Below are 19,305 nucleotides of genomic sequence, written 5' to 3'. Positions count from 1 at the left end.
GCCTGACATCAACAGGATTCACACTGTCACTGCTCTCGATCACTTTCCATCTCACCTCAGGGCTGGACTCCGTTCCTGAGACTTCTTTTCCCTTGGTATGAAACACAACACAAGAGGAAAAGAAAAAGCAATGGTGGTGAGGCTCCTCTTCTCGCTACTCCCGCACCCCAGGGCTTCGGCTTCAACCCTCCTCCCATTCTGCCATCACAGCTACAATTAGAAATCTGAACCCGGGGCTCACACCTGGTTGTCTCCCCAATCCTAGGCCCCGTCCAGTATGTCTCCCTCCACAGAAGTTATCTGGCCTCATCTTGCACTCCATCTTCATATTGCTCTTCTCCTTCCCACAGCTCCTACTCTGCTCCTCAGGCCTGTCTGTCCTCAGCTCCGCAGGCAGAGGGGAAGGGGCATGATGGGAACACACACACTCCATTCCAGACACCACACAGCATCCACAGGGCTACCAAAACACCTCATCTTCGGCCAAAACCACACCCCACCCCGAGGGAGCAAAAAGCCTTTGTGAGCACAGCACACACAAGACAGGAAAACATTAACACCCACAGCCAGCCCAGCCAAAGTAGGAGCTTCCTCACCTTCCCGGCCACAGGTCCATGGGGCTCATGGATGGAGAAGTTTGCTGGGCTGTGGGGGTCCCTGAAGAACTAGCTCAGCATGAGAATGACTGGGATGTATGTGGAGGCCTGACTGTGGGCTGGGGTGTCCAGGAGGACCTAAGGGAAGGGAATAGGGGGATTAGAGATAGAAGAGGGAGGGGTTACCAAGGAGCATTGTGGGAATGTGGGATTTAGAGAGCCCAGAGTGGATGGGTGTCGGCGGGTTGGACGACCCCACAGTGGTTGAAAAGGGGAACCTGGCAGGTTTGGGTGTAGCAGAGATTGAAGATGTGGAACCTCACACCCTGGGGATGATCTGGGGGAGTGGGAGTATGGGAAAGTGGGGCCCAGCAATGAGAAATGGGTTGGAGGCAATTAGGGGTGGGGCGCTGAGAACAGTGATAGGGGAGGAGGAGGAAGGGGGGGGCGGGGTGCTGAGGACGGGAAGGAGGATGTGGGGAATGGGGCGAGAGGAGGTCAGTGTCGGGGTGCTCAGGACAGGGGGGAGGAGGAGGTCGGGGCAGAGGGAAAGGCCAGGCAGAGTGTACACGATGGGGGAGGGGATGCTGGGGGCTGAGGGATCCCCACAGATGGGGGTGGGGCTGGCGAGAGGGTCACAACAGATGATGGGACACTGGGGGGCAGGTTGTGGGGGCTTGAAGGTGCTGTAGGGGCCCTACAGAGGGAGAGGAGGGGGCGGTGCTGGCAGGAGAGTCACAGCAAATGGGGCGTGGACACCGGGGGGGGCAGGTTGGGGAGGTTGAAGGCCCCGCGGCCCCAGGCTGCCGCTTGTGGGGCTGCTCCCAGGCAGCTCAGCCCCCCCCGTTGCCCCCCCAGGGCCAGCGGGGGGAGGGGTGAAGCCCTTTCACTCGCGCTGCCTCTGCCCTGTGGCCCCCCCCCCCGCCTGGCTCCCACGGGCCCGGGCTGCTCCCGGGGGAGGGGCTGGGCCTGGCGCCTGGAACTGGGTGTCTGAGCCCCCGGCCCCCCCGTGCGGAGCCGCCTCTCCCCGTCCCGCCTCAGCGCCCCTCGGCCCGGCCCCGCCCGCCGGCTGCCCCCGAGCCCGCGTCCCCCCCGCAGCGCCGGGGCGGGTCCCACTGGTGCCCCCCCCCCGGCTCCCCGTGGGGTGGGGGCGGGGGCAGCGAAGCCTCGGGGCGAGGGAACCAGGCCCGCACCCCACGCGCCGAGTCTCTGTCCCGCGCTCTCTCCGCCAATCAGGGAGCGGGGAGGGGCACGGCGAACTGCCGAGCTACGGCCCCTCCTCCAATAGAGGCCGCGTGTGAGAGGGAGAACTACGCTTCCCAGTGTGCACCGGGAGGGGGCGCGTTGCCTGAGCAACCGTTCGTCACTTCCGCTCTGAGACGAGCCAGGAACTACAACTCCCAGCCTGCCCGGGGGCGCTCCGTCCTCTCGAGTGTAGGAGAGGGCGGGTCCCTGGGTCAATCGGACACCTCCCGCCCCGCCCCCCAGAGAGCCCCGGCCCCGCCCTCCCCAAGCTGCGGCTCCTGACGCGAACTCTCGTGTCGCGGGGTGTCGGCCTGGCCCCGCCCCCCGCAGCGCGGCGCCCCCCAGTGCGTTGGGGGCTGCCGGGCGCCTGCTCCTCCCCTGGGCTCGTCTGTGCCGCCCCGATGTGCCCCGCGGGGCTGCCCCGCTCGGGGGGGGGCGTTGGGTGGAGCCCTATGGAAACACGGGGGTGGGCAGTGCTGGGAGCCAGGACTCCTGGGTTCTCCCCCCAGCTCGGGGAGGGGAGTGGAGAGGAGATTAGGGGGTAGAGTGGGGGAGGGGCTGGGGAGTCTCCTGCCAAAGATGCAAGTCCAGGAGTTGGTATCAGGCAGCAGGTCACTTGTGGGCCCCGAGCGTCCGATCTGGAAACAGCTGCCTGTCCCCATGCCCGGGGACTGCGCGTGGCTGGCAACCGTCTCCTTGTACCTGAGAATTATCCATACACCCCAGAGTGTGAGCCCTGCGCTCCCCTGTCAGTGCCTGGGGCACAGAGCCATGTGTACGAGTCACTCTCTCTGCGGGGATGTCAGTTCGTACAGACTTTGCTGGTGCTTTTTCTGCAGCCTGTGGTAAAATGAGGCAATTAACTAGATGCCTTGATGGAAGTTCTCTGCGTACCCTCGGGGTACATGTACCCCTGGTTGAGAACCACTGATGTAGGGGAACCCAGGCCCACCCCCCCTATTCTGACTTCCAACCCCGTACCCTGGGCAGCTGGTTCAGCTTTGCTTATTTTGCATCAGCCTCAAGTCAGCTTCACTGGGTCACCACTTCCACCATGGCCAGACATCAGAGAGAGGAAGTTTCCTCTCAGCTGTAAAAGCAGCAAGGGCTCCATGAGGGGTCGGTGCTGCTGGAGAAATTATTGACACTTTCTCTAGTCTCCTTTTCAGATTTTGTCCCATTTTCTCTTTAATTCTCCAATATTAATTTAACAATCTCAGATTTGGGATATTTTCACACCTGTTTGACCTGCAGCAAATTTTCTTCCTTTCCTTGGGAAATTGTCCTGAATCATTCCCCAGAGGAGAAGGGGCTTAATGGGTGCAGTTTGCAGAGCCCTGAGACACAGCTGCCTCTGGGGTGGGCTGGGGTGGCCTGTCTCTGCTGGCGAGGAAGGGGACAGGAGGAAAAAGGCCGCAGTGGAGACTGTCCAGCACAAGGTTACGCAGTCCTGGCTACTGCTACCCCCAACTACCAGTCACCTGCCTGCCCCTGCTTCTGCCTCCTTCCCACTGCCAGGAAGTTTTCCTGCTCCACACTCCCCTCACATACCCTCTTAAAGCACCTCCTCAAAGGGCTCCCTGCTGCCATGTGAATGGTGTGGGTGTGGGTGTGTGTGTGTGTGGAGGGGGGGGGGAATTATTGCTGTCTGTTAATTGAACTTCCACTGTCCAATTACTCTCACTTAATATAAAATATCTTCATATTCGGGTGGTTTTCTCTCATTAGCAAATGTTTCTTTTTAGACCCATTTCTTCCCCAGTTCTCAAAGATAGATTTAAAATATCTTGTGTGCAGCGCTGTAGTAGGCAGGGTGGTCCCAGGGTACTGGAGGCTTCCCCCTTGGTTTGTATACAAATGTTCGGTGTTATTCTCCAGCCCATTCCTTATGAATACTAACTTGATGTTAACATTTTTGCTGGCAGCTATGAATTGAGGGGAGCTTTTCACTGATCTGTCTACAGCAACATGCAGATCCCGTTCTTGGGTTGTGTAGCCGATAATCTGTTCTGCTGCCGTCGCTAGGTGTAATGCATGATCAGTAGGGGTTTCTCCCCTCTTCCCTTTTTGTATTTCCTCTCCCTACTAGTGTTGGAGTGTCCTTCTCCTCAGGTTAGTGTATTAATGATCTCATCTTGGGGTCATATGTGTCAATTCGTTGCTGCGTCTTCAGAGAACTATCCATGATGACTCCAAGATCTCTTTCCTGATTAGTTGTAGCTAAATTAGCCCCCATCATATTGTATGTATAGTTGAGGTTATGTTTTCCCAACGTGACATTTATCCACATTAAATTTCATTTGCCATTTTGTTGCCCAATCACTTAGTTTTGTGAGATCTTTTTGAAGTTCTTCGCAGTTTGCTTTGGTCTTAACTATCTTGAGCAGTTTAGTATCGTCTGTGAACTTTGCCACCTCACTCTTTACCCCTTTCTCCAAATCATTTATGAATAAGTTGAATAGGATTGGTCCTAGGGCTGACCTAGGAAAATGACAGCAGCAAGATAGAGTCTGGAGTCACATGGGCAGGTCACATGTCCATGCATGATTCAATTTGCAGGTCTACGCCATTGTTTACATGTTACTTTGAATGTTCCCAGGAAAGCTCAGATGTGAATTGGCATTTTCCAAAGTCCATTGTCAGTGAAACGTTTCTTGATTGGGCACTTACTGAGAATAGTCCTTTCTCAAGAAGCTGACCAAATGCATCACTGAGGCTACTTGAAATCAAATACATTTGAGATACAAGTACATAGCCCATATTCATAATTTCAAATACAAAAATGGTACACACATACAGCTAGTATAATTATAACCAGCAAATCATAACCTTTTCATAGACACCTCACACTACAACTTTTGCACAATATTTGTTACAAATATATAATAGTGGTGGCAGCAATGATCTATATGGTCCCAGTTGATATTAATAATGTCACAGCCTACAGAGAAGTGAGAGGGAGGCATCTTCTAGCCGGCGTTTTTCCTAAATTTCTCCATTGCCGCTCGGGCGGAGGTGAGAATGGAGCAAAACACGCCTGGCTGAAGGTTTTGCGTTCAACTTTGAGGATTAAGCCTGAGCCTCTGGCATGGGTGCTGGGAGATGGATTTCTGAGTTGCATCCAGCACAGTCTTCGGGCCTGAGCTGAAACCACTTGGGCCAAGAGAGATGGGTTTAAGGTAGCCTTTGAGGCTCCCAGCAGGTCTTGAGGAGCAAGGGGTTACCGCCATCCCTGGGGGAGCTCAAACCACCATCCTTTCGATTAACAGCAAAACACAAAGACCCATTGCGCCACAGAGACACATGTCTGCTGTTACCAAGGCTGCTGCCTAGCAGCGTGCGCATCTGCCTGCCAGCGCTAGAGCTCGCAAGGCAAGTGTGGGTGCTGAAGGTAAAGAGCCAGTAGAGTGACACAGCAGCTCTAAAGGGGGGTGAAGGCCAGGAGTGAGGGGTGCAGGGCATGGGAAAGGGCTCTGGGCTGGGGCAGGGGGGTAAGGATGCGGGAGGGGGTGAGGCCTCTAACAGGGGATGAATGGCAGAAATGAGGGGTTCAGGGTACGGGAAGGGGCTCCGGGCTGGGCAGGGGATTGGGGTGCAGGAAGGGGTGAGGGCTCTGGCTGGGGATGTGTGTAACCTTCCCCTTTCCATAGCCATGTGTGTGAGCCACCAGGGCCAGCACGTACAAGGCCTCGCTGCCGAAGCACTGACAGTGTTCAGTGACGCTACACCTGGCCCTCTACTGACAGCTCAGGGGTTTGGCGTCTTCTGGCACTGAGACGCCACAGTAATTACAGGGTTATTTCTAATGGGTTAAAGCAGAACTTGTGCTGAGATTAACACATCCCTCCTGGGTCTGGGGGTTTTACAGCATGAACTGGCTCTGTGTGTGGGTACTGTGCATGTGTTTGAGTGACACTAACACGGCTGAAACACACAGCTCCCCATCCTGGGGGTTTCCATTCCCCTGATTCCTTCCACGGGGGGCTCTGACCCGGCTCCTCTACGGCCAGATGCCCTGATGGGCAGCGGTCGGGGATGTTGGGAGAGATTCTGTTTTCTGTGGCTAGTGACAGCCCCAAAGTGACTCCCACCAGCCCCCATTGCCTTGTGCTGCAGCTGCCAGACCCTAAAATCGCTTTGGAGGGAAATTCTAACCCCATTCAACCCCGACCTGTTCCTGGGATGTGTCGGTATTGACCCAGGCTGCCGAGCACCATGGAGTGAAGAGACCAATTTTATCAGTAAGTCAGACCCCCGGGCTGCCAACTGCCTGGATCACCTCCCCCCAGGTGACACAAGTTGCCCTCCAGAGCCATTGCTGGCCTAATGGATAAGGCATCTGGTTTCAGATCAGGAGTTGAGAGTTCAAGTTACTTCATGGTTGTGTTGCTGCAGTTTTACATTCGTGCTGAAAGTCCTGCTCCTGCTCCCTTCAGGGCTGGAACCTCTTCTTGGCAGCTCAGGCCAATGCTCTGACTTCAGCTAGAGCCCCGGGAAGGAGTTGGGGGTTGGGTGTCACAAAGGCTGGGGCAGGAGCCCCAGGTGCTTCCAGTCTAGCCTTTGCCCTTCCTGACTTGCCAAAGAAAATGGGCGGCTGCCTGGGCTAGTGTGTAGAGCAGTTTCCCTCTTCCAAGCGCACACCTGTCCCTGTGCTTGAGGGGGTTGCTACATAGCGCCTTGGGAGCCTGGGTGTTTCTCTGCTTCTCGCCAGCTGGGGAAAAGCCTCTTGGGGTAAAATCTCCTGCCCCATGGCAAAAGCGAGCACTGTGAGTGGGAACAGACAGAGGCCACACCAGGGGGCTGGCCCTGCTTTCCTATCTTCTTCTGATGTTGGCCACAGAGCATCAGCAGCTGCCCTGCATGCTGGTCTGCGGCTCGCTTTCAGTGGGTGTTTGGCATGGCAGGAAGCAGCCTGGCTGGGGGTCTTTGTGGCTGTCTGCTGGCCATGCATAGGCATGGTCCTCCCCTCCTCTTGCCCCACCTTCAGTTGCTCTGTGGCTTATAAACCTTCCCTTGAAGCTGTCAGCACCAGCAGCCTCTGCTCTAGGTGTCCGGAGGAGGGAAGGTGTGAGGGGCTCCAGGCTGGGCTCCACCTCCCTCCTGCCAAGCCCTGACTATTAATCCCGGCCCTGGCACTCCTTTCTTCAAGCATCGTGTGGGCCAAAGGAAAAGTGTGGCAGTAAGCACAAGGGCCAAACTTGTGGGCATCAGGTGAAGCAGCAAGAATCTCAACCACCAGGTCAAACCACAGGACTACAGGCAGCCACAGCCACTTCTACACCCCAATCCATTGCAGCCACCTCAACCAAAGACCTGGCTCCAGTGGGTGTGAGTCACCCAGCAGGAGGGAAAAGACTCACTCTTAAACAACTGGTGTCATAAACAGATAGTTAAGGGTTAATGGCTCCCTTACCTGTAAAGGGTTAACAAACAGGGACCCGAAACACCTGACCAGAGGACCAATCAGAAGACAAGATACTTTCAAATCTCATGGGAGGGAAGCCTTTGTTTGTGGGTTTGGGGTTTGGCTTTGTTCTCTCTGGGTCCTGGATGGGACTAGAGGTGCAACCAGGTTTCTGCCAATCTCCCTGCTACAGTCTCTTATCTATTCAGAATTGTGAGTAAGAAAAGGCGGTCATAGACTTTTAATTTTTTTTTTCATTTACATATGTGTACTTGCTGGAAGTAGCTTAAATTGTGTTTCTGCTGGAGAAAGTTTCTTTCTATTGTTTATAAGTTGAAAGACCCTGTAACTGTTTACCATCTAAAGCGCAAAGACAAACCTTTTACTTTTTTCTTTCTTTTTTATTAAAAGTTTTGCTTTTAAGACCTGTTTAATTTTTTTCTTCTAGTTAAGGTTCAAGGGAATTGGTGGGGAGAAGGGAAGGATAAATTTTCTCTTTGTGTTATATTCACGCAGCTTGTATTGCCTCTGGGTGAGGGGGAAGGTAACACTCCTCTCGGTGTGGTGATTCAAAAAGTTGAATCAGGCGATCTCCTAAAAGTGTTCCCAGGGCGGGAAGGAGCTGGGAGGGAGTGGGGAGGGAATGGCTTATTTCCCTTTGCTGTGAGACTCAAGGAATCTGGGTCTTGGGGTCCCCTGGGAAGGTTTTGGGGGGACCAGAGGGTATCAGGCCCTAAAAATTCCTGATTGGTGGCAGCCTATCAGATCTAAGCTGGTAATTAAGCTTAGGGAAATTCATGCTAGTACCCATATTTTGGACACTAAGGTCCGGAACTGGGAATTATACTTGACAACTAGAAACAGGGAAATTGAGCACTCTGAGCTCCAGGGCTTTACCACAAACCAGCACAAGGTCCCACTGACATTTGAACTCAGACTCTAGGATTCAAAGTCCTGAGTGCTGCCTATTACACCATGGGATCAGCTTGTGCTGCCTTCTCTGGCCATCGGTGACCCTCATGGGGCTGGCTCGTGTAAGGGACTGTTGGCCCTTTACTAAAACTTAGTGGGGTTTTTAGTTGGCTAGTTCCCAGTCCCAATAAAAGGGGGAAGGGTCAATGGGAAATCAGAACCTTGAGACTGACATGCCCCCGGGGCAAAGGTCACGAACTGGTAGGGAACACGTGAGAATTTGTTAATGGAGAAAAATTCCTGGTGAAAATTGGCAAAGCTGTGGAGATTCTGAAAAGTTCCTGTGAATATACACATGAAGATACAAACAGAGAGACAAACACACACAGAGAGAAAAAGAAAATCACACACTGCACAGGCCCACACAGACATAAACAAAAACCAAACCCACACAGCACACAGAGCCATATACACATAAGGGAAAGCCACACAAAATATAGAAAGAACAAATCCACACCAAAAAATACAGCAAAAGCCCACAACAAGAAAGCACAAAAACCACATACCAAAAGAATACTAAGCAAAAAAACAATCTGTATGCAAAAATCATACACACACACACCCAAAACTATGCCAGGCATCCACCAAAATCGCACAGGACCCACATGCAGATCAGCACGACAGATGAAAACCACATAAACATATAGAAAGCCAGGCAGGGTTGGAGTCTCACAGCAAAGAGGGTGAGCACACAGGTGGTTTGGGGAGCAAAGACTGAGAGGGAGTCAAGGGCAGTACTCTGCGCTCTGCCTGACCCCTCCTGACACAGGTGGCTGGTGGAGAGCAGAGTCTGGGAGATCCGTGGAATCTGCCCTGCTCTCTGTAAAGCAAGGGGACCTCGGTGTCTTCTGAGCTGGAATTGTATTTTCTGCAGGACAAAATGATTGGCAGAAGCCATTTGCTTAAAGAAAACTAGTGCTTTAGGTGAGGTTTAAGCTCACAACTTCAGCATCATTCCCCTCAGCACTGCTGCTATAAGTCCTGTCACTAACCCATTGCACCTCTGCTGCCCAACTGAGGGTCTTGTCTCCTTGATTCATGGCTGGATTAGGGGCTGAGGGGGTTGCATTAGGAACGGTCAGAGGCCCCACCTGCTTTCCAACCACCTTGTGATGCCAGCCGCAGAACGAATGCTGGTCTGTGGGTGGCCTTCAGTGGGGGTTTGGCATGGCATGGAGCAGGCTGGCCGGGTGTCTTTGTGGCTGTCTGTTGGCCATGCATAGGCATGGTTATCTCCTCCTCTTGCCCTGCCCTCGGTTGCTCTGTGCCTTATAAACCTTCCCTTGGAGCTGTCAGCACCAGCCGCCTCTGCTCTAGGTGCCCAGAGCAGGAAAGATGTTGGGCTCCAGCCTGGGACTCTTCCTCCTTCTTGCCTAGCCCTGACTATGAAGACTAGCCCTGGCCCTCCTTCCTTTGAATATCATGTGGGCAAGAGGAAGAGTGTGGCAGCTGCAGGGACCAAAGTTGTGAACATCAAGTGAAGCAGTGAGAAACAACCATATGGTCAACCGCAGGGCTCTCCAGCCAGAGTGTTAAGTTCAAGGACCCCAACCTATAGCAGCCAGCCCATTGAACCGGCCGGACCAAAGACCTGTCTCCAGTGGGCATCAGTCACCCAGCAGGAGGGAAAAAACTCACTCTAGTTCATCCTGAGAGAGGGGAGCCAAGCACATTGAGCTCCATGGCTTTGCAGGAAACCAGCATTGCTCCAGGAGGTCCTACTGAGATTTAAACCCAGGATCCAAAGTCCTGAGTGCTGCCCATTACACCATGGGACCTGCTGCCATTTCATTTTCTAGACCCCTGTGACTCTCAGCTGGCTGGTTTGTACTCTGCACTTATTGCTTCCCACTAGCAGCTTCCTCTTGCGGGACTCTCTCTCCTCCTCCATCGACTGTGGTCCTGCACTATCAGATCCGCAGGTCCTGCCCTGAGTCCCCGCATCCCCCTGCTTTGTCTCCATTCCCTGCAGGCCACAAAAATGTTAGGGGAGCTGCCTCTCCCTTCACTCAGTGCTCCCGCTCATATCGGCCAGCTGCAGCCTCATCTCCTGGAACTCGGCCAGTTGTCGTTTGATCCGGTCATATAGTCACATGCTGACTGGCTCCTCAGCATGGATGCTCTTGTGGAAACCCCACAGGTGACGCTGCAGGTCTTGGTACCGTTGGTTTCTTTAATGTTGTGGTGTTTCCCCAGCCGCTGGAACAAAACTGCCAACAAAGCAGGAGGGGCGGTGGCGGGCTCCAGGATGGAGTTTGGGTGTGGATGGGGTGCGGAATCTGGGCTGGGGCAGGGGGTTGGGGTGCAAGGGGGGCAGTGGCAGGCTCTGGGAGGGATTTTGGGTGCATGAGGTGCAGGTTCTGGGCTGGAGCAGGGGGTTGGGATGTGGCACTTATCTCAGGCAGCTCCTGAAAGTGACCCACACCCCCCTCTGGCACAAATCCTACATGGAGGAGGCTGGAGGAGTCCCCTGGCACCACTGCCCACAGGCACCACCCCTGCAGCTCCCATTGTCGCAGTTCCAATGGCAGAGTTGGCACTTGGGACAGGGGCAGCGTGCAAGAGACACACCCCACAGGGGCCGCAGGGACGTGCCAGATGCTTCTGGGAGTGGTGCGCCGTGTGAAGCGAGAGTGGGCAGGAATCTGCTTTAGCCCCACTGTGCTGCCGGTAGTGGTGGCAAGAACCCCCGGCCCTTTCAAATCACCCGGGGCCAGCTGCTCAGGCTTTCTGATGGGGAAACAAAGGGAAGCCACAAGAGTGGTCATGCACCCCTCATGAGCAGTTCTGGGGAGTCTTTTGGGAGCTCCTGGAGTAGGCAGCAGAGAGGTGCAGCCTCACCACAGAGGCTGTTTCCCTGGAAGGGAGAGGGGGCTGCAGGGTGATATCCCACCTCTGGGCATCCAAGAGCCTCTGCTTCCCCACTGCCATGCTGGAGCCTCCACATTTATTTATTGGCAAATAAAATTTGCATAATTGTAAACTATTGTGCACAGAATTTTTATTGTGCAGAATCTCCTGAGGAGTGAAACCGACTCAGGGAACCTCCTTGAATTGTCACTGCTTGGTTAACCACTCAGCCACCACACCAATGCACAGAGAGAGTGCCAAGCCCTACTGCTATGTGGGGGTGGAGGCTGGGGTCAGGTCATACACATTCAGACTGTACGCTCCCCCAGCTACAAACCCCTGCTGATTTCCCATTTAGGACATTAGCCCTTACTGACAAGGTTTGTCTGTTCTTTTTTTATCTCATGCTGTTAGTTAGAAGGATATTATTTTTTTTTTTTCAGAAATACACAACTCCCTAAACCTGCTTTTAGCAATCAGAATAATTTAGTGTCACCTTATTTTTGCCTGCCCCAGTACAAAAGAAGAGGCTTTTGTGGTTTTCCTGACTCAGAGGATGAAAACAAACATGTGTCGGTCCCAGGGGTGGCTCTAGGCACCAGCAAAGCAAGCAGGTACTTGGGGCAGCCCATATGCAGGGGCAGCAGCTAAGAAGGATCCAGCCTGGGAGCAGTGACGTAGAATCCTACTTTCATCATCTCTGACTCAAAGAATACTTCCAACACACCTCTGAACAATATACTAACCCACAGAATCCTTCCTACCAACGCTATAATAAAAAAGGATTCTGCATGGACTCCTCTATAGGGTCGAAACAACAGACTGGACTTCTACATAGATTGCTTCTGTCAACGTGCACAGGCTGAAATTGTGGAAAAGTAGCATCACTTGCTCCATGACCTAAGCCGTACTGAACACAATGCCATCAACAACCTCAAGAACAACTCTGTAAAAGCAGCAAAGAATCCTGTGGCACCTTATAGACTAACAGACGTTTTGGAGCATGAGCTTTCGTGGGTGAATACCCACTTCCTCAGATGATACTTAAGAACAACTCTGACATCATAATCAAAAAGGCTGACAAAGGAGGTGCTGTCGTCACCATGAATAGGTCGGAATATGAACAAGAGGCTGCTAGGCAGCTCTCTAACTCCACATTCTACAGGCCATTACCCTCTGATCCCACTGATGATTACCAAAAGAAACTACATCATCTGCTCAAAAAACTCACTGAAAAAGCACATGAACAGATCTGTACAGACACATGGCTAGAACCCTGACCACGTGTATTCTATTTGCTACTCAAGATCCATAAACCTGGAAATCTTGGCTGCCCCATCATCTCAAGCATTGGCACCTTAACAGCAGAATTGTCTGGCTATGTGGACTCTCTCCTCAGGCCCTATGCTACCAGCACTCCTAGCTATCTTCGAGATACCACTGACTTCCTGAGGAAACTACAATCCATCGATGATCTTCCAGAAAACACCATCCTGGCCACTATGGAGGTAGAAGCCCTCTACACCAACATTCCACACAAAGATGGACTACAAGCCGTCAGGAACAATATCCTCGATAATATCACGGCTATCCTGGTGGCTGAACTTTGTGACTTTGTCCTCCCCAAAACTATTTCACATTTGGGGACAATATATACCTTCAAGTCAGCGGCACTGCTATGGGTACCCGCATGGCCTCACAGTATGCCAACATCTTTATGACTGACTTAGAACAACGCTTCCTTAGCTCTCGTTCCCTAACGCCCCTACTCTACTTGGGCTACATTGATGACATCTTCATCATCTGGACCCATGGAAAAGAAGCGCTCAAGGAATTGCACCCTGATTTTAACAATTTCCTTCCAACCTCAACCTCAGCCTAGACCAATCCACACAAGCGGTCCATTTCCTAGACACTACTGTGCTAATAAGCGATGGTCACATAAACACCACCCTATAGCGGAAACCCACTGACCGCTATACTTACCTACATGCCTCCAGCTTCCATCCAGGACACACCACATGATCCATTGTCTACGGCCAAGCTCTAAGATACAATCGTATATGCTCCAATCCCTCAGACAGAGAGAAATACCTACAAGATCTCTATCAAGCATTCTTGAAACTACAATACTCATCACTGAAGTGAGAAAACAGATTGAAAGAGAAAGAAGAGTACCCAGAAGCCACCTACTACAGGACAGGCCCAACAAAGAAAATAACAGAACACCACCAGTCATCACCTACAGCCCCCAACTAAAACCTCTCCAGCACATCATCAAAGATCTACAACCTATCCTGAAAGATGACCCCTCACGCTCACAGATCTTAGGAGATAGGCCAGTCCTCGCTTATAGACAGCTTCCCAACCTGAAGCAAATACTCACCAGCAACCGTACACCATACACCATACACACTAACCTAGAAACCTATCCTTGCAACAAAGCCCGATGCCAGCTCTATTCACATATCTATACAAGTGACACTATCATAGGATCTAATCACATCAACCACGCCATAAGGGGCTCGTTCACCTGCACATCTACCAACGTGATATATGCCATCATGTGCCAGCAATGCCCCTCTGCCATGTACATTGGCCAAACCGGACAGTCTCTATGCAAAAGAATAAATGGACACAAATCTGACATCAGGAATCATAACATTCAAAAACCAGTGGGAGAACACTTCAACCTCTCTAACCACTCAATGATAGACTTGAAGGTGGCAATTTTGCAACAAAAAAACTTCAAAAACAGACTCCAAAGAGAGACTGCTGAACTCGAATTAATATGCAAATTAGATACAATTAACTCAGGCTTAAACAGAGACTGGGAACGGTTGGGTCATTACATTAATTGAATCTATTTCCTTATGTTAAGTTCTCCTCAAACCTTCTATAGGTCATCTTAATTATCACTTCAAAAGGTTTTTTTTCTCTCCTGCTGACGATAGCTCATCTCAATTGATTAGACTCTTCCTGTTAGTATGCATACTTCCATCTTTTCATGTTCTCTGTATGTATAAATATCTCCTGCCTGTGTGTTCCATTCTGTGCATCCGAAGAAGTGAGCTGTAGCTCATGAAAGCTCATGCTGAAATAAATTTGTTAGGCTCTAAGGTGCCACAAAAACTGCTGTTCTTTGCGGATACAGACTAACACAGCTGCTACTCTGAAGCCTGGGAGCTGAGAACCAACAAGGAGCCTTGGGAACTATAGTTCCTTGGTTAGCTCCCTGCCTATAGAGCCAGCCCTGGAGCAGGGAAAGAACTACATTTCCCAGCATTGCCTTGGCAGCTATCAACAGGGAAGGGAGGAGAAGGGAGTATGGTAGGTGAAACCTCATGCTGCAGCTTGCTGTGAATGGAGAGCTCACTGCTAGAGCGGGGTGGCACTGTGAATGGGGAACAAATGTGCCCAATAAGTAGAAGGCTTTGGCCCAGATACCCCCTTCAGAAGACATCCCCAGACTGGCCTAGGGACACTGGTGTGACCTCACCTTGCAGCCCTCAAAGAAGGAATTGGGTGGACTAAATGGACAGTGCCCCTCTCTATCTGAAGCCTAGCAAGGGACGTATGTGGGTCCCACTAGAATTTAAAATGCAAAGTAAGGGAGGGGAGGCTCTACTGGACCTGGGCAGCTTTAGATACAGTACCAGGCACGTAGGAGGATTTCCACTTCTGAGCCATGGAAGCAGAAATTGACTTTTCCTTTCCAGATTTAGCTAATATTCAGAAAGGGAATCTAGCACCTGCCTTCGAGATCTGAACACCTCAAAGTTCAGGAGTGCTCAAGCTCAGTTTGGGCAGCTGGTACTTTATTTCTCCCAAAACAAATGTACTGATCCACTGTAATTTCCTGTAGAAAAAGTAGGATAAAATTGAGCAAGAAATGCTTCCCAGAGGCTTTTAGGACTGGAATTGCTATTTTCAACAGCCATTGCCTTTTTGTTTGTTTAAACGAAAGACAGTGATATTGCATTGGCAAATTCCCCATAGAAACAAAGAGTGGAAGAAAGAATAATAAAGGCACCTCAACTTTTCTTCATTTATGGAGGACAGTCTTACAATATGCATCCAGATATCTTCCAATCACACAAGCCGAAAATTGTTTCACTTTACTGCAGCTCTGTAACCATGTGGGAACCAATCCTGTGTTCTGTGCACATCCAAAATTCCTGCTGAATGACCCACCCTGGGAGCAAGTTACCAGTGACCCCGGACTGGGGCAGAAGGAGGGTGCAGGTGGGGGGAGGAGCCCAGGGCTGGGGCAGCAGGGGGTCCAGGTGAAGGGGGCAGAGCCCAGGGCTGGGGCAGCAGGGGGGTGAGGGTCAGGGGGTAGAGCCCAGGGGTGGGGCAGCATGGGGGTGGGGGTGGGGGTGGGAGGAGGCCCAGAGCTGTGGAGGCAGCGGGTGTGGGGAGAGCCCAGGGCTCGGGCACCAGGGGGATGCGGGGACAGACAAATTTTTTTTTGCTTGGGGCAGCAAAAAACCTAGAGCCAGTCCTGCCTCCACATACCGTAAGGTAGGTAGGAGCGGATCATTATTATCCCTACTTGAAAGAGGGAGAAGCTGAGGCTGAGAAAGGAGAATTGACTTGTCTTAGGTCACACAGCCAGCCAGTGGCAGAGTTGGGAGTAGGACCCAAGAGCCCTGATGTTCAAACTAACCATCGGATCTTGAATTTCAGACATTGAATGACCTGAATAAAGTGCTCTCAGATGAGCTCCAGATCAACAACAGTGCACAGTAATTATTCAGCAAGTATTTGAGGAGAACTGCAATGTTAGAGAGAATCGTGAACTGCTCAGAGACCATTAATGCAGAGAAACAGCAATATTCATCAAACATAGAAGTGGTTATGACTTATTTACTTGGTCTTCAAAGAGAACAACAAGGACCTGAGTCTCCTCCCTGTCAATAACCCTCAGCTCAGCCAATCAGGGTAGAGACTGAGGATGAGAGTTCTCACTAAAGAGCCCAAAGGATGGCCAGGTCACTGGTGGGGATCACTGCCCAAGCACTATTTCAGCCCCACATTTTTGGGTGGACCTCTGTCATAAACAGATAGCTAAGGGTTAATGTCTCTTTCACCTGAAGCACCTGACCAGAGGACCAATCAGGAAACCGGATTTTTTCAACTTTGGGTGGAGGGAATTGTGTGTCTGAGTCTTTTGTCTGCCTGCCTGCTTTCTCTGAGCTTTGGAGAAGCAATTTCTACTTTCTAGTCTTCTGTTTCTAAGTGTAAGGACAAAGAGATCAGATAGTAAGTTATATGGTTTCTTTTCTTTGGTATTTGCATGAATATAAGTGCTGGAGTGCTTTGATTTGTATTCTTTTTGAATAAGGCTGTTTATTCAATATTCTTTTAAGCAGTCGACCCTGTATTATATTATCTTAATACAGAGAGAACATTTGTATGTATTTTTCTTTCTTTTTATATAAAGCTTTCTTTTAAGACCGGTTGGAGTTTTTCTTTACTTCAGGGAAATTGAGTCTGTACTCACCAGGGAATTGGTGGGAGATCTGTGTGTTGGATTGCTAGCCTGATTTTGCATTCCCTCTGGGGGAATAGGGAAGTACTTTTTGTTTCCAGGATTGGGAACAGAGAGGGGGAGTCTCTCTGTGTAGTTTTCACAGAGCTTGTGTCTGTGTATCTCTCCAGGAGCACCTGGAGGGGGGAAGGGAAAAAGGATTATTTCCCTTTGTTGTGAGACTCAAGGGATTTGGGTCTTGGGGTCCCCAGGGAAGGTTTTTTAGAGGGACCAGAGTGCCCCAAAACACTCTAATTTTTTGGGTGGTGGCAGCAAGTACCAGGTCCAAGCTGGTAACTAAGCTTGGAGGTTTTCATGCTAACCCCCATATTTTGGACGCTAAGGTCCAAATCTGGGACAAAGGTTATGTCATGAGTGGCAGTGGTGGGAGGATATAGACAGAATCCAGAAGCCAGTAGGAATATTATATTTTTCTCTTCTCTGCTAAGGGCTTTTTAGCAGAGAGAAACAGTTGGTTTTAAAAGGGAACCAGAGAGAATTTTTTTTTCTGCTCTCTCTGGCAGTTGGTGGCTTGCATGTTAAGCAAGAAGCCATTACCAGACTGTTAAGGGTCTTTTGTCATGCAATAGCCCTCCCATTAGGAGGCAAGTTCCAGCACTATATAAATGCAAATAAAGTGTTTTTTCAGGTTTACTTAACATTAAAAATTAGCTAAAGGCACTGTTGCTAGGCAGACTTCAGGAGGCAACAGAGAACCTGCAGTTCAGAAGATAAACACCGGAGGGCACCCCAACACAAGAAAACAGGAACCAGGACTAACTGTTAAGGCCAAAAAGTGTCAAATAGGCCAAAACAGAGTGACTTACCTGGGTCACCAGGTGGGTCGAGGAACCATAAACCCCCTACAGGCCAAGGTGGATGCTATCCAAAAGTGGCCTGTCCCACGGTCCAAGAAGCAGGTCCAATCCTTCTTAGGCTTGGCCGGATACTACAGGCGATTTGTACCACACTACAGCCAAATTGGTGCCCCACTGACCGACCTGACCAAAAAGACCCAGCCAAATGCAGTTAAGTGGACTGATAAGTGTCAAAAGGCCTTTACCCAACTTAAGGCAACGCTCATGTCTGACCCTGTGCTCAGGGCCCCGGACTTTGACAAGCCATTCCTAGTAACCACGGATGCATCTGAGCATGGTATAGGAGCAGTGCTCATGCAGGAAGCAACAGATCACAACTTCCATCCTGTCGTGTTTCTCAGCAAGAAACTGTCTGAGAGGGAAAGTCACTGGTCAGTCAGTGAAAAGGAATGCTATGCCATTGTGTACGCCCTGGAAAAGCTACGCCCATATGTTTGGGGACGGCGGTTCCAACTACAAACTGACCATGCTGCACTAAAGTGGCTTCATACTGCCAAGGGAAACAACAAGAAACTTCTTCGTTGGAGTTTAGCTCTCCAAGATTTTGATTTTGAAATTCAACACATCACAGGAGCTTCTAACAAAGTAGCTGATGCACTTTCCCGTGAGAGTTTCCCAGAATTCAGTAGTTAAAAAGTGTTCTTAAAATGTAGAAGTCTGTTAGTTATATACTTAGGAGTATATGTAAAGGTGTATGTGTTGTATTAATCTGTTTATTTTCAAGTTCTAGAAGGAAATCGCCGCCAGTGAGCTTCCCCACTGTCTGCAATTTGGGGGGCGTGTCATAAACAGATAGCTAAGGGTTAATGTCTCTTTCACCTGAAGCACCTGACCAGAGGACCAATCAGGAAACCGGATTTTTTCAACTTTGGGTGGAGGGAATTGTGTGTCTGAGTCTTTTGTCTGCCTGCCTGCTTTCTCTGAGCTTTGGAGAAGCAATTTCTACTTTCTAGTCTTCTGTTTCTAAGTGTAAGGACAAAGAGATCAGATAGTAAGTTATATGGTTTCTTTTCTTTGGTATTTGCATGAATATAAGTGCTGGAGTGCTTTAATTTGTATTCTTTTTGAATAAGGCTGTTTATTCAATATTCTTTTAAGCAATCGACCCTGTATTATATCATCTTAATACAGAGAGAACATTTGTATGTATTTTTCTTTCTTTTTATATAAAGCTTTCTTTTAAGACCGGTTGGAGTTTTTCTTTACTTCAGGGAAATTGAGTCTGTACTCACCAGGGAATTGGTGGGAGATCTGTGTGTTGGATTGCTAGCCTGATTTTGCATTCCCTCTGGGGGAATAGGAAAGTACTTTTTGTTTCCAGGATTGGGAACAGAGAGGGGGAGTCTCTCTGTGTAGTTTTCACAGAGCTTGTGTCTGTGTATCTCTCCAGGAGCACCTGGAGGGGGGAAGGGAAAAAGGATTATTTCCCTTTGTTGTGAGACTCAAGGGATTTGGGTCTTGGGGTCCCCAGGGAAGGTTTTTCAGAGGGACCAGAGTGCCCCAAAACACTCTAATTTTTTGGGTGGTGGCAGCAAGTACCAGGTCCAAGCTGGTAACTAAGCTTGGAGGTTTTCATGCTAACCCCCATATTTTGGACGCTAAGGTCCAAATCTGGGACTAAGAGGTTATGTCAACCTCCCATAGTGGGAGCTGCCGAGCACTCCCCCGCCACCCACCCACACACACACCGAAACCCACACCCACACACCCCCCCGAGGGGACACTAGAAGCAAGAGAAGAAGAGAAAGGAGGGAGGGAGGGATGGAGGAAAAGGTGAAACAAAATGGACAAACCCTAATGTTCCCAGTGATTCTAAGGGATAAAATC

This window comes from Gopherus flavomarginatus (assembly GCF_025201925.1).
Source record: "Gopherus flavomarginatus isolate rGopFla2 chromosome 13 unlocalized genomic scaffold, rGopFla2.mat.asm SUPER_13_unloc_2, whole genome shotgun sequence".
In the NCBI taxonomy this organism is placed as follows: domain Eukaryota; kingdom Metazoa; phylum Chordata; order Testudines; family Testudinidae; genus Gopherus; species Gopherus flavomarginatus.
The sequence above is the reverse complement of the archived record's forward strand: the minus strand, read 5'-3'. Positions refer to the sequence as shown.